The sequence below is a fragment of the Phoca vitulina genome, unplaced genomic scaffold (assembly GCF_004348235.1).
Source record: "Phoca vitulina isolate PV1807 unplaced genomic scaffold, GSC_HSeal_1.0 scaffold42, whole genome shotgun sequence".
Classification (NCBI taxonomy): domain Eukaryota; kingdom Metazoa; phylum Chordata; class Mammalia; order Carnivora; family Phocidae; genus Phoca; species Phoca vitulina.
In genome coordinates, this window is record NW_022589745.1 from 9,593,724 (window position 1) to 9,610,552 (window position 16,829).

Genomic DNA, 16,829 nt, shown 5'->3' on the forward strand with positions numbered 1-16,829 from the left:
GGCTTCAGGAACAAGAGATCCTGACAGCATATAGAAGAGAGGTCTGAGGGTTTATCCTCACATCTCCTGTCCCCATCAGGCTGATGGCTGGAAAGTAATCTCTACCAACACACAGCTCCTGCTGGGCAGCCCCTCTTCCATGGCTCCAGCTGTCTTGGGTTCTGTAACTTTGCTTCCTCCTCTTGTCCTTCCAGGCCTAGAGACCATATCTGCTCCCAGTGAGGATGAAGACTGTGCTCATACCTTATTAGTTCTCTGAATGCTGTTCACACCTCTATACATAAGCCTTTCATTAAACAGCCTTTGCTTACACCTTTGAGCCTGTTTTCTGCGGACACCCTGATCACTACAACACCTCCAGATGTTGCAATAGTAAGAAAAACAAGTGCACATTTGGGGGGCAAGCACCTATATTCGATATTTTTGGAACTATATTGGATTTAGAGTAATGAGACCTAGATTCTATTCCTAGTTCTGCCATATACCAGCTTTGTGATGTTGGCAAAATTAATTAGACTCAACTTTCTTATCTGTGAGATGGGGATATGACTTAACTCTCAACCTCTTTAGATAAATTAAACTATAAAAGGCCTAATTTAGTCCATCATCTGCTGCTTTTTCTTGAGTTTCCACCTCCTTTGGTTTCTGTGAATATTTTACAAATAACTAATATATGACTTGTTCCCACTATTTATCTTTCCCAGCCAGTCTCCTAATATCTTCTGGACTCACTCTTCATTTCCCTTCTTTCACCTCCAAACACCAAAAGATCCTGTAAGCAACAGCATTGGAGCCCAAGCCCTGAGTCAGTATCTGAGTTTGTGAGGACCACCCAGGCTGGGAGTGGCCCACTTTGGAGAAAATCTGTTTCCATCCACCCCCACTTTCCCCATCCCCATCAATAAACCCTTTCTTTCTGCTCACTTTTCTGAGATGCAATTAAGTGGCTTGGACTAAGTGCCTTGTTTAACTTTAAGATTTGTCTAAGTATTTTGTGAGCTTTTATAGGAATGCCTTTTCAGGCTGCCTCCCATCTGTGCCAGGAAGAGTTTGTGCCTAAAAGATTCATATCTTAGATTTCTCTTCCTCTTATTTATTTGGGAAAGTCAAGGGAAGGAAAGCCCAGCAATGTCTCAGATGCAAATGCAAACTGCAATATGCGCTTATAGTCATTTAATAAAAATTCCTTTTATTACAGCCCAGCTGGATTGGATAAGAACAGGATTTTCATAATGGGACTGACTTAAACCGCTTTGGGACCTCAGCATCCTCAACCACTCTGAGTTTTGGTTTTCTCATTTGGAAGATGAAAACAATGTGTACCCTGATGAGGAAGTCACCAATAATGAAGAACTTTGAGAACAACAGGACAAGAAAGTACTCAGCATATCAGCATAGTGTTCATAGTATATGGTTTTTTAAAGTTCATTTTGACCCCCTTTTCTACATTTGAACTATTTCTACCAGCTTGCTACCAGACACTGTTTCTTGATAGTCAGTGTGTTCGCTGTGCCTAAATGAATCGGTGACTTAGTATCAAAATTATCAATTAAAAAAAATGAGCGATTCATTCAGAATCCATGTGCAGCCAGGACACTGAGGTTGGGTGTTTGCTCCCCATTGAGTAAGCTCAGGGAAACAGTAGTAGTAGTGAGAATCATAATAGCTACTACTTACAAGGGCCTCACTTGGTGCCAGGCACTATTGTAAATACCATACGTATTTAACACATGGGATCTTCAGAACAAAGCTATGAAGTAGCTACATTACCCCCATTAATAGGTAAGAAAACTGAAGCATGGAATTCAACTTGCCCAAGGGTTGTGGTATGAATAACACACCTCCCCACCTCCTCACTCCCTCACCCCCATGAAACAAAGATGTCCACATCCTGATCCCTGGAAACTGCAAATACGTTTCCTTGCCTGGCAAAAGGGACTTTGTTGATGTGATTAAATTAAGTGTCTTGAGATGAAGAGGTTATTTTGGATTAGCCAGGTGGGTCAAATCTAATCACAAGGATGCTTCTAGGAGGGGAGCAGGAGGACCAGGGTTGGATGTATTCCAGATGGGGTACAGGGCTGAGTGGGGCAGGACCGTGGCCTAAGGAGTGCGGGCAGCCTCCAGCAGCTGGAAAAGGCAAAGGGGAAGATCGCCCCCGATCCTCCCGAAGGTGCTGACACCTTGAATTTAGCCCACTCATGCTGATTTTGGACTTCTGACCACCAAGACTATCAGAGAAGTAATTTGTGTTGTTTGAGCCACTAAGTTTTTGGTAATTTGTTAGAACAGCAATAGGAAATTAATATATCAAGTGACTCTCCCAAGGGCACACAATTCAGTTTGAGTGGGAACGGAGGGAGCTTGAATTCTAACCAAGGCTGTTTGATTCCAGAAATTTCACATTTAACTACTATGCATCACTTCTTTCTAAATGTGTAACCTAATATTTCATTGATGTGAATCATACTGTCCGTGTCACAAAGCATTTGTGATAATTATTAGAAGTCCAGGAACACATTATGTAGATTGAAAAAAAATGTGGCCACAGTATTTGCAGCTCCATTTATAAAGAGATGGCACCTCTTTCCCCGCCCCTGGAATCTGGGCTACCCCGTGCCTTGTTTTGGTAATAGAATGGGCCGAAAGTGATGTTATAGCTTCTGTACTTGCATCTTGGAACATCTCTGCCATCACATAAACAAGCTCAGTCTACTCTACTGGAGGATGAGAAGCCAAATAGAGTACAGGGTGCTCGGTGAACCACCAACATGAGCTGCCAGACCTGTAAATGAAGCCATTTTGAATATTTCTGCCCCAGCTGAACCTCTGCCTCAGTGCACACACATGACAAAGGCCAGGCGAGGACACAAGAACCATCCAGCTGACCCACAGAATCTTCAGAAATAATAAACTCGTTATTGTTATTAGCCACGAAGATTTAGGGTGATTAGTTATAGAGCAATAGATAACAGATATACATGTAAAGTGCATGGAATAGAATTCATTTTCTCCTGTAGAGTAAGAAAAGATTCAATTCCTAAAAAGCCAATTTCCAAAGCAGCAACGAACATTGATCTGATGCTGAGTGAAATTAATTTCCTCTCTCAATTCCAGGTCCCGGAAATATATTAAGAAGACAAAGCTAATGTCTACAAGGGTGCTGGGGACCTTATGTATTTAATTTTCTCAATAACCTAGTCACAATCCTCATTTGAAGATAAGGAAATTGAGGTCCGGAGAGACTGAGTCTCTTGTCTGAGGTCATGGAGCTAGAAAGCAGCAGAGGAGTATTTATAACCTAGATCTGCCTGGCACAAAGTCCATTCTTTTTCCAAACTCAGCTGAAAATGTTCCTAGCAGTCCCTATAGACATCATTTTGCTCTTGTAAATGTGTCCAACTAGTTTTCATCAGTGAGTGGAAAATAGCCAAGATATGATATTCTATGAAATCTCCCTTAACACTCAGAATCCACTGGTAACGGTTGCCAGGCAAAATGTTTTATGCTAAAATTGCCTGTCTTATAAGACGTTAAAACAGTTTTAAAGAGCCTTCTCCTCTCAACATGCATTATATTGTTAGCTTTGCTCTTTTTTCCCCTCTTTCTCTGAAATACAATGTGAAAAAAAAAATCTATATCTTAAATAGAAAACGCTGACATTGTAAATTGCAATTGGAGACTCCAAAACACTTGGAGAAGGAAAGGTACAGTTGAGATGGTCTGTTATCCTTGCAGAATCCATTTGGAAACATGCACGCACAGAACATGGGGGAGAAAAAAACAACCTTCTGGTTGTTTTCTATCATTTTCCTTGTCTTTCATTTTTGTCTTGTCACTATTTTCAATCAAAGGGAGTGTGTGAGAAGCACACTGGCCTGGGTTCAGGAAAGAATGGAAGTATAGTTAAGAAATAAGAACCTATCTGTCATAGAAAAAGCTACTTACAATTCATTTAATATAATAAACTTACTTATTAATCATTTCATAATTTTTGAACACTGCATATTTTTATCTTAGAAGAGTACCGCATACTATTTACATCAAGACTTAAAAAGGAGGTAAATAAGGGTAAAAATTGCTCAGAGTTCCAACACTTAGAGCTGATTATCCTTGACATGTTGGTATCTTTCTCTCTAGCTTTTAAAAGATATTTTGCACACTTTTTTTTATATTGGTGGGATAATTTGGCATCCTTTATGTTTTTTATTATAACATCAGCTTTTAAGTTTCGTATTTTTCAGAGAGATCAATAGTTTTTAGCATGGGATGTTACACTTCCCCTTTGCCTGAGGATGTTAGAATTGTGTGAGGGTGCTTTTTGGCTGTACCACTGGTTGAGGACATATATTACCAGCATTTGGCACCAGGAGCCATAAATGCTAACCCTCCTGTAATGTGCAAGACAGTCTTGAAAAACAAAGAATTCCCACTCCAGTGCTACCCATGCCTCAATTGAGAAACACAAACCATAAGGCATAATCATGATTGCATAACTCATTCATGGTTAGTGGGGATGCAAAATGACATAGTCACTTTGGAAGATGGTCTGTCATAGGCTTCTGGAAGCTAAACATGATCCTACCATACAAAAAAAAAGCAATTGCACTCCTAAGTATTTACCCAACTGATTTAAAAACTTACATTGACACAAAAGCCTGCACATGAATGTTTATAGCAGCTTTGTCAATAATCATCAAAAACTAGAAACAACCAACATGTCCCTCAGTAGGAAAGTATAAATAAGTAGTGGTTCATCCATACACAGAATACTAGTCAGTTGTAAAAAGGAATAGACTATCCAGCCACACAAAGATATAAAGGAGTCTTAAATGCATACTGCTAAGTAAAGAAACCAATCTGAAAAGCCACAGAGTGTATAATTCCATTTATTTGACAGTCTGGAGAAGGAGACCTCTAGGGACAGTGAAAAGACCAGTGGTTTCCAAGTTGAAAGGTGAAGCACAGGAAAATTTCTCAGGGGGCCCAAATTCTTCTGCATGATATGCTAACGGTAGATAAGATGCATTTGTCAAAAGCTATTGAAATGTATAGCACAAAGAGTGGACTTTCATGTAAACAAATTAAAAAAAAATACTTAGCAGAATGAGGGATCCAGGGATGGAATATGAACTTTGGTAAAGTAACATAACTATATTACAAATGAATGAAATAATCTTACTGAAGGGGTTGGGGAAATGTGTGGCCCTGGCACTTTGGAGATGAGTGGTGTTTGTAAGGCTGAAAGCACAGGGAACTAGTAAAAGCACTGTGTTCTAGTTGATAAAACTGTTTCCCATGAGGGTACAGATGAACAACTCTGATGCCACTGTACATATATGCTAGCATTGAATGAGCCTAGAACATCCTGTGGTGTTAGCAAGTAAGGAAGTGCTATGATGAGGAAGAAGGAGGAGGTGAAGGAGGAAGAGGAGAAGAAGGAAAAGAAGAAGAAGAAGAAGAGGAAGAGAAAGAGAAAGAAGGAGGAGGAGAGAAGGAGAAGAAGAAGAAGGTGGTGGTGGTGGTTGAGGGTGTGTCAAAGAGACATAAAGCCCAACTGTAAAAGCACCAATGCCAAAGCTGGACAATTTGAGAACCAAAATAAATAAAGTAGTATTCCATAAACCAAACTGTCTCTCCTGATTTTTAAATGAATTTGCTATTAACTTCTTACTTATATTTACTTTATTATTTATATTTTAACTATTAGTTTTAATTGTAAAATTTATTTATATCAGTACATACTCATGGATGTATACCCATGTAAATAAATATAAATAATTGATTGAATAAATTAAAATCATGAAGAAGAGACAAATCTCTTGGACATAATTTATGTCCAATTTATTAAGTTTGTGTTTCTCAATTGAGGTAGAACCTATCTCCCTGCTCCTAAGTATGGACTGTACATAGTGACATCCTTGCAGAATACAAAACAGAAAAAGAGGTAGATCACCTTTAAGTGGAGAAACCTGACAACACTAATTCAACTGGATGATCAAGGTCAACATGGACAATGATGAGTCATGTTGACAGAATGTGTCCTTGACATGATGTAATGAAAATGGCACTTGATCTTTGTCGCCTTCCTCTCTAAATCTCATCACCCCAGTCTGATAATGGGAAAAAATCAGACATGTCCCAACTGAAGAATGTTTTACAAAATACCTGACTAGCACTCCTCAAAACTGTCAAGATCATCAAAAATAAGGAAATTCTGAGAAACTGTCAGAGCCAAGAGGAACCTAAGCAGACATGACAACTAAATGCCATGTGATATCTTGGATGGAATCTTAGGAAAGAAAAAAAAAATAGGTAAAAACGAAGGAAAACTGAAGAAAGTTGGACTTGAGTTTATAATAAAATAGCAATGTTTGTTCATAATTATGACAAATATACCATACGGATAAAAGATGTTAATAACCGAGGGAACTGGATGTGAATATATGGAAACTTTCTGTACACTCTTTATGATTTTTCTGTAATTCTAGAACTATTTTCAAAATTTAAAGAGTTTATATAAAAATTTAAATTCAAGGAGGCAATATGACTTATTGGAGTGGTTTTTGATCAAGAGGAGTTATCGGTCCCAAGTGGCATTTTGTAAATTTGGGGGGATGCTTCTGTTGTCATAATAACTGAGGAAACTTTCCTTGAATTTAGTGGACCAAACAGGATAGCCAGATGTTCTGTAATGTGAAGGATGGTCCTGACCAATGACTGGATTTTGAATACCTCTGGTTATTCATATAGATAAAAACAAACAAAAAACTACTTATAATTTTACATATGAATGCAAGGTATTTTTTCATGATGTTAATAGGCAATATATAATGCATTTCTTGTACATATTGAGGGGGGATTGTAAATTCTTTTCTTTGGAAGTTTACTAAGACTTGCTTACTATACTGAAAACCACGTAACCCAAAATTTCTGCTAATAAAATTTTAATGTCTAATACAAAACACAGAAGTATGTAGCTATCACACATGCAGTCTTTCTACATATATACACAAGTAACCAGTACATTGTCGGGTAGTTGTTTCTCAGTATTTACATCTTGAAATATCTACTATCTTATTACAGGTTTCTTTTATTTCTCCATTTGGTTACATGAAAGAATTCTATTTGCTTTTTGAAAATTTGTGTGTAGGTAGGTTATGTAATTTATGAATTTATTTCCAGATGGTAGAGAAAGCATTCAACTATTTGTTATAAAACAGGGACATTTGGATCTGACAGGGTTGAGAACCACTAACACTATAAATAGACCTCGGATGGAATCTCTGACAGAGACAGCTAATTGTCTATCAAAAATTTGAGCTACCTTTCCATATATATAGTTGTATCTGGGAAGTTGACACTCAGCCTGAACTACATTTTGAACCCTTCTTGCCTCTACCTGACACTACGTGACTAGTTTTAAGCACCAGAATACTGCAAGATGGGTAAGCTTTCTCCATCTCCCCCTTCCCTGGTTAGAACCAGGGGCCTCCACAGACATGAGGGATGGATCAGCCACAAGCGAGAAAGGGCTAAATCTCAGAATTAAGAAAATGAAGATTCTCTGGCCACCAGAAACGCCCATTTTAGACTGTTCAGGAGGGAGAATTAACTGTGATGTCATTGAAATTTGGGGATTTTTGTTATAATAGCCGGCATAACTAATACACAGACTACCAGTTTCATCACTCATTCATTTAAGCCAGCCATTTACCAAGATAATGTCTTTAAAAAAAAAAATCTTTATAAAGATGCTAAATATAATAATAGTCTTACAGGGTTGTTGTGAGGTTTACATGGGATCATACTTAGAAAAGCACTTGCACTTTATAAGCCCTGATTGAGTTCCTTTGTCCATTGCTGTTCTTATTCCAACTTGTCCATTTATCTACCTGCCATTTAACTTGTAACATCCACTAATAAACTCCTAGACCTCCATGCCTAACTATGGTAGATCCTGATTAGGGCTCTGAAGTGGTTCTTTCTGCTCCAGAGATTGCTTCACTGTATCCTCTTTCTCCTCTTTCTTTATATGAAATGTGTCCTTGGAAAACTGCACAACCACTGCTTTCTCTCTGAATCAAGTTCACATACCAGGAACTCTGTTGGATATTTTGCTTAATTCATTCATCAGGAAAAAAATAGTGTTTATTTCTTGATGAACACTGTAATTATTGCGAACACATAATCACATTTTCCCTAACTCGAGAATTTGCAAATTCATGCAGTGTGGATTTAGGAGAAGTTCAATGTTCAAATCCTGTTTAAATCCCCTGCTCAAGTTCCCAGGGGGCCCTCCAGGCTTCACATTTTTCCCCTTGATAAAAGTATTAGCATTTGTTTAAAAATCCTGTGGAAGCTCTGAATATTGAAATGCAGAGGTTAATGCCAGCGGATGCGTCAGCCATTCAATGTTCCATTCAGGGCCATGGCCCACAGACCCAAAGCACACATGACCAACCTTTCCCCAAATGCCATGCTTCCCATAGGCAAGAGTCGCAAGTCTTTTCAAATAGAGTACTTTGTTTCCAAATAATACCTTTTCAATCCTTCCCAGATTACCCATTTCTGGAAGTGGTTATTTGTTTCAGTTGAAGATTTCCAAAATTTAAGGAGTCTGCATATCTGGTCAAAAATCTTTACGTTCCTGTAGCTTATCACAAAGAGTATTTTTCTGCACATCATGAAAACAACAAATGCATTTATGCATATTAATTACATGGGAGCAAATGGCTTCAGTGCATGTGAAGAATTTCTAAAGCACTGACTTGATCATTTCCCCTTCATCTTAATGATCCACAATGGTACATTGTTGCCTAAAGAAGTGGTTTCAAAATATGTTGGGTCAAGAATGTCTTTGAAAAGCTCACCACAGTATTGTCTCTTGCCCCCAAACTGCACATAGAGAGAAAATAAGTGACATTTTAGTTGCCTTATGGACATCTAACATCAGCATATGGACCCAAGTTTAAGATCTTCTGGCTTTTAGGATAAAGGTCCATCTGCTCAGGCTGCCGAACTCTTTTATCGACCCCTTAACTCTGCCTCCAGGCCCTTCTCACTCCGCTCTGCCCTGTACGCCCTTCACATTGGCAGCGCCGCACTCTGTCAGGCTCCTGAACATACCCAGCACTTCCTGGCTTCCGTGCCTTTGCACATTCTGCTCTCCTTGACCTTGAGAAGTCACCCTCTGCACCAGTCATCTGGTTCACCTGTTATTCTCCAAAACGTTAGCTCAGATTCCATCTCCTCTGTGAAATCTGGTTTTCCAGGCATATTTTCTTTCTACCTTCTCTGTGCCCTGACAGTAGAGTGTGTGCACCTCTCTAAGAACATTATCACTCTATATTATATTAACTCTGCCTCTCCCTGGGAAGGGGCGGCGTCCCACCGATAACGCCATCTCCAATCTCTAACGCGAAGTCTGATATAAACAGAGGTGGTCAATAGATGTTTGTATAAATGAATGAAGACATGAAGGGCCTTCTTTATAGTTTAAAGACAGCGAAGCCTAAGCTTAAATTTGGACAACTGAAACAAATAACCACTTCCAGTGTCAAGAGCAAGGTGTCAGCACACTTTACAAACAGACAGTGATTGCCGAGCTAGTTTAATTAGTTTATTTGAGATCAGTCAGAGGCTGGGTCCAGACGAGGGAACACGAACAAGTGCCTATGCTAGATTAAACATAGTGGCCAATAAAATTGTCAGGTGAAGAATGAATAGCAAGTTTAATGGCTTTCAACAAGATTTTATGAGATGAAAACATGCTACAGGCAAACTTGTTAAAAAAACAAACAGAGGCGCACAGACACACACACACACACACACACACACCCTAATAAGCAGGAAGGCTGAGTTGAGGCCCCAGGAAGGGAGTGAGTTGTTGTCCTCATTGGTGTGTAGATGTTGGATAAAAGCACAGATTCTGCACAGATCTACCTCTCTCCCTGATGAGAGGGTAAGAATATCAAGATAGAGCAGGTTCTTCAGCTAGAGGCCCCTCCCCTCTACCGTGCCTCCCACCCCTCTGGTCTGGTGCATAACTAGCTCTCTAGCACATGACTCACACTTCAAATGCCGATGAAGAGGGTTGGCTAGCACTAGACAAGAGATCAGAGGGCCTGAAGTCCCGTGCACTCTGTAGCTTACTTACTGTGGGACTCAGGGTGGGTTATGCGCACTTGTAATCCTGCATCTCTTCATCTGTCAAGCTGGGCCATTCATGCCCTCCTCACTGAAGCGAAGGAGGAAGAGAACAGGAAGCTCTGTGCACACCAGGTGGCACTGTGAGCATTTATTATATTGTATGCAGTTGGTTGAATCCATGGGTGTGTCTTCCATGAAAATATGAGCTCCTTGAAGACAGGAGCAATCTTTGTTTATTTTTACTTTCTGAGACCCTAGAACATGATAGACAATTAGTTCTAGCTAGCTAGCTAGCTAGCTATTTAGTGCACATTTACACTAAAAAGAATTCTTTACTCTGATAGTTCCTGGAGAATAAATTATGAAAAAAAAAAAGACTAAACCATGGTTTATTGGTGCCTAAGAAGACTGGCATCTGTCTATGCAGATGAGGCATAGGCTACACGTAAGGCATTAGCAAGCAGTATGAGATGATAATGTCAATTAGTTCTCATGATAACGAGCAGGAGATATTTGTTATAGTCATTGGACAAAGTGAAATGCAGGCCTCTGTTCACACATAGGTTTTCACACACCTTTTTAAGTAAATGAAGAATATCTTCCAATGACAAAAAAAATTCCTATATTTATCAAACACGTTATTCTTTCACTTCATCAGGCAAACTATATGAATTTGACTTTAACCCACCGGATAGAAGTTCTTTGAATTCCAAACACAAATACAGAAGCCCAGTTATTAGTTTAGCTGAAACATCTGTTTCCAACTTCCTGAAAGGAAAAAGAGAGGTTGCCAATGTATGTACATATTTGAAACAGGGCTCGTACTCCACACATGGATACAATATGCATTTGTAAAAATTTTCCAAGTGGTCTAATGTCCCATTTGGTCCGGAGAAATAAGATGATGGAAGTATGTGATACAGGAAAATAAGTACATACTACAACCTCCCCCTAGCAATTCTCGTCTCTAAGAGAGAGCGCCAAGGTCACCACTTAATGGCCAGCACCAACCAGATTCTGGCCATTTGATCTGATGTTGACCTGTGGGTAATGTACCTCCATGAAGGATGTTATCTCTCAGAGAGAAAGAAAAGGGTTTAGTTGGAGTCTGTGTGTGTGTGTGTGTGTGTGGGCGGGGGGTGGGGGGGACAGTTTGGACATAAGACTTCATAATTCTGAGTTATGGCCCATTTTCTTTTACTTTACTAATTTTCTCTATGACTTTGGAAAAGACACTTCATTATTACATCATGTACTGTCTCAATTATTTCATCTGTAAAATGAATCTGTAAAACCAACAGGAAATGGGTCAAGTCTTCTGGACCCCAGATCTCTTGAAATAATAATATTCTTTTTTTAAAATTTTTATTGTTATGTTAATCACCATACATTACATCATTAGTTTTTGATGTAGTGTTCCATGATTCATTGTTTGTGCATAACACCCAGTGCTCCATGCAGAATATGCCCTCCCTAATACCCATCACCAGGCTAACCCATCCTCCCACCCACCTCCCCTCTAGAACCCTCAGTTTGTTTTTCAGAGTCCATTGTCTCTCATGGTTTGTCTCCCCCTCCGATTCCCCCCCTTCATTCTTCCCCTCCTGCTATCTTCTTCTTTTTTTTTCATAACATATATTGCATTATTTGTTTCAGAGGTACAGATCTGTGATTCAACAGTCTTGCACAATTCACAGCACTCACCATAGCACATACCCTCCCCAGTGTCTATCACCCAGCTACCCCATCCCTCCCACCCCACCCCCCCACTCCAGCAAAACTCAGTTTGTTTCCTGAGATTAAGAATTCCTCATATCAGTGAGGTCATATGATAAATGTCTTTCTCTGATTGACTTATTTCACTCAGCATAACACCTTCCAGTTCCATCCACGTCATTGCAAATGGCAAGATCTCATTCCTTTTGATGGCTGCATAATATTCCATTGTATATATATACCACTTCTTCTTTATCATTCATCTGTCGATGGACATCTTGGCTCTTTCCACAGTTTGGCTATTGTGGACATTGCTGCTATAAACATCGGGGTGCACGTACCCCTTCAGATCCCTACATTTGTATCTTTGGGATAAATACCCAGGAGTGCAATTGCTGGATCGTATGGTAGCTCTATTTTCAACTTTTTGAGGAACCTCCATACTGCTTTCCAGAGTGGTTGCACCAGCTTGCATTCCCACCAACAGTGTAGGAGGGTTCCCCTTTCTCCGCATCCCCGCCAACATCTGTTGTTTCCTGACTTGTTAATTTTAGCCATTCTGACTGGTGTGTGGTGGTATCTCATTGAGGTTTTGATTTGGATTTCCCTGATGCCGAATGATGTTGAGCACTTTTTCATGTGTCTGTTGGCCATTTGGATGTCTTCTTTGGAAAAATGTCTGTTCATGTCTTCTGCCCATTTCTTGATTGGATTCTTTTTTCTTTGGGTGTTGAGTTTGATAAGTTCTTTATAGATTTTGGATACCAGCCCTTTATCTGATATGTCATTTGCAAATATCTTCTCCCATTCTGTCAGTTGTCTTTTGGTTTTGTTGACTGTTTCTTTTGCTGTGCAAAAGCTTTTTATCTTGATGAAGTCCCAAGAGTTCATTTTTGCCCTTGCTTCCCTTGCCTTTGGCGATGTTTCTAGGAAGAAGTTGCTGCGGCTGAGGTCGAAGAGGTTGCTGCCTGTGTTCTCCTTTAGGATTTTGATGGATTCCTGTCTCACATTGAGGTCTTTCAACCATTTTGAGTCTATTTTTGTGTGTGGTGTAAGGAAATGGTCCAGTTTCCTTCTTCTGCATGTGGCTGTCCAATTTTCCCAACACTATTTGTTGAAGAGACTGTCTTTTTTCCATTGGACATTCTTTCCTGCTTTGTCGAAGATGAGTTGACCATAGAGTTGAGGGTCCATTGAAATAATAATATTCTTTAAGCCAATAAACAAGCAGCCAATAGCAGTGAGTTTGCAATTCAAATTTCCTAAACAATATCCTAAGTGTCTTAACAGGTTTATCACATGGCACTTAATACATCCCAAGCTTCTCCCCGCTCTAGGCATGAAGGATGCAGTTCATCTCAGAAGTTGACGAAAACAATCACACCCTCTTCTAGGCTCCTGCCTGACACTGAAGCCCCAAAGCCACGTGAGCCAAATAGGGAGGAAGATAAGCTGAGAACCAAAATCTACCAGGTGGGATGCTACCCGAGAGAGATGTTCTGGATGGGGATTTATCGATGCAATGACAAGGGAAAACTATTTTCGGGGGAAAATAAAGCAAAACAAAATACAAAGTGAGAGCATCCTAAGAATTCTCATTGGAACCTAAATCTGATCAAATTAATCCACTGAGCGATAGGACAGACCAAAAAGGATCTTCGTTTTGCACCCTGCCATGCTTCTCAGTGGCAGTATGGTAAAGAGAGGACTGTTAAAGGATGAAGAAATTAATACAGGGACATGTTACCCAACATCTCTGAGCTTTCATTTTCTTGTCTAGGATAAAGAGAGAACACCAGTTACCTTACTAGTAAGTGTTAAACAAAACCAGTAAATGAAAGATCTAGCACAGTACCTATATTACATAACAGATTAGAAACTGTTAGCTTCCCTGAAATTAACCAACTTGAACTTAAATAAAACAAACAAACAAAAAAATGGTAGCTTTACTCTGCTACATAATCACCTTAGCAAACCAATCCCTTTGAATCAAATGTCATCTAGTATCAGTGCAGGGGGTCATGAAGCTGGGGTGAGGGTGGTGGTGATCAAGCTTCAGGAATCTCTTCAAAGCCCTGGGGACCCACAGAATACCAGGAAGCAGAACCCTCTAGGATTTTCACGGTCTCTTTACAGAAATGTTTGCTAGCATTCAAAGTAGCTTATAGCTTGCGATCAATCCAAGGAGGAGGCTGACAATATTATGAATTCCCTACAAATTTTGATAGATATTTGAAGGAAATGGGTCACAAACATATTCTGGTAGGCTCCTGGTATTGAAAAAAAAAGTGAATGGGTGGAGGTTTTTGGGAAAATAATTTTGGATGAATCTAACATAGTGTCAAAGACAACACATCGTCTGACAATGGGGTGGGTAGTTTTGAAAGATATTAAGCTCAGTGTCATTGCTCATTAATTTAGTGAGGAAGCCAACAAATTCAAGTATCAGGCGAAAGTTGAAATTGATGCTTTAATTGGTTCTTGGCATCTTAGGGTTTCTAATGTTCTTGGCTCTTTCTAAAAATGAATATACAGTACTACAGAGAGTTGTTAGGAGCCTTTGTTGGTTCTCACATTCTTTTCGGGTGATACATGTTTTTGGACTTTCAGCCACCACCAGATCTCTTGCGTGTAGGTTGCCCCTGAACTTCAGCCCTGTCTATCCAAAGTTTGTTGGGCTTCTCCAGAAGGGTGTCCCACAGGCACTTCAAAGAAAATGTTCAACGTTACCATGTGACTGATGGCCTCCGCCATTCCCATGCCCTTTGATCAGGGCTAGAGAACCGACTGACTGCATTTTCCAGACGTTCTTACAACCACAGTTATAGATGTGAGACTAGAGCAAACACTGCATTCAGTGATGCATGCCATTTCCAGAGAGGCAGGCTCAAAGACATCTTTTTCTCATGTAGGAAGTGGACCCATGATGCCTCAGCTCCCAGGGCCAGCCTCTTCTAGGAATTGTGCAAGAACCTATATTAAACACTGTTTTTTTTCTTTAACTAGAGAGCATGGATTTTATTTTCTTCATCTGAACCCCGACTAATGTGATTTTAAGATCATCCTTCATACTGCATCTAAACCTGCTTCTTTTCATGTATTCCGTGCCTTGCTAAATGGCACCACCAACCATATACACCTAGCCATCCGATTGGGATGTTGCCTTTTAAGAGTCAAATCTAACTCCATCTCCCCATGAAGACCTTTTCTGACTGCTCTCCAGCGTGGATGTGACCACTCCTTTCTTTGGGTCAACTGTTCAGTCTTGTACCATAGTTTTATTATCATCTTTATTAGCTCCCATTTCACTATGAGGGAGTAAGGAGTGACCATGGATGGTTAACTGAATAAAACAAATTTTAAGAGTAAAATAATGTTATTACTCACCTAACATCAGGCCACAAACTTAGAGAAATCATACAAAGGGGGTATATTGGCATGGAAAGGTCCTGCCTCTCACGACTCACCCTCCTTACAGCCCTGTTCACAACCTTGCTCGTGTGTCTGTCTCCTGCCATAGACAGAAGTTGAGCCCCTTGAGGCAAGGACCAGGTATTCACTCCCATATTCTGAGCATCTAGCATGGGGTTTGCCAACAAAGTATATGTATTTGAATTAATAAGTAAACCATTCCTCCCCCAAACCACATGCATTCATCAATCAAGGAGCTCTTGAGAGAATTTATGAGATTTGAGTTACAAAAATCCCCAGCTCCTGCTGTTCACACTCTTGTGTAATCACCTCCCCCTCACACTGGGCTGAATGCAATGACTTGCTGTGAATGAAGAGAGTACGGCCCAGGGATGAGGTGACACGCCACGGCCAGGTTATACAAGCTTGTGACTTCCTTCCCTGGCCCCGGCAAGTGATGACTCTGGTGCAGAGGGCCACCTGGCCAGGAAGTGAGGCAGCTCTGGTTCAACAGCCAGCATGGAACTGAGGCCCTCAAGCCTGCAGCCCTAGAGGAACTGAGCCCTGCCAACAACCACGGAGTCAGCTGGGAACCGATCCTGCTCCCACTGAACCCGGCAATGGCTGTGGGCCTTGACTGCAGCTTGGTGAGAGGCCCCAGAGCAGAGGTCCCCAGCTAAGCCCTGCCCACCTCCCTGACAGCAGAACCGATGACAAAAATAATTAAGTATAGTTTTAAGCCACTAACTGGGGAGTGATTTGTTTAGCAATAGATAATTCATGAAGTGTTCACATATTTTGCATGTAATCAAAAGTAATAAAAAGAGGGGCACCTGGGTGGCTCAGTCGTTAAGCATCTGCCTTTGGCTCAGGTCATGATCCCAGGGTCCTGGGATGGAGCCCTGCATCAGGTCCCTGCTCGGCGGGAAGCCTGCTTCTCCCACTCCCCCTGCTTGTGTTCCCTCTCTCGCTGTGTCTCTGTCAAATAAGTAAATAAAATCTTTTTTAAAAAAGTAATAAAAAGAATACATGAGAAAAAAAAATTATTACCATGATAGATCTGGGTTTTGCTCAGACATGTTAATCATTACACATGGGTTCAGTGCTTGTGGGAGAAGATAGAATAGCAGCACGGCATAGTGGAAAGAATTGAATTTTTTTTTTAAAGGTTTTTATTTATTTATTTAAAAGCGAGAGAGAGGGAGAGAGCAACATAGAGAGCACAAGCAGGGAGAAGGGCAGAGGCAGAAGAAGAAGCCGACTCCCCACTGAGTAGGGAGCCCCATGTGGGGCTCGATCCCAGGACCCTGGGATCATAACCTGAGCTGAAGGCAGACGCTTAACCGTCTGAGCCACCCAGGCGCCCCAAGAATTGAATTTTTTAGAGTGAGTGGGGGGTAGAAAATAAAAAAGCTTTGTGCAATTTTAGGCTCTGCCAGTAATGGTCTGTTTGAATTTTGACAAATTTCCAAATTGGTTCATACGAATATTCTGTCTCACTGATCTAAGGATCAGTGGGAGGAAGAGCATGACAATAACTCTGAGTCATA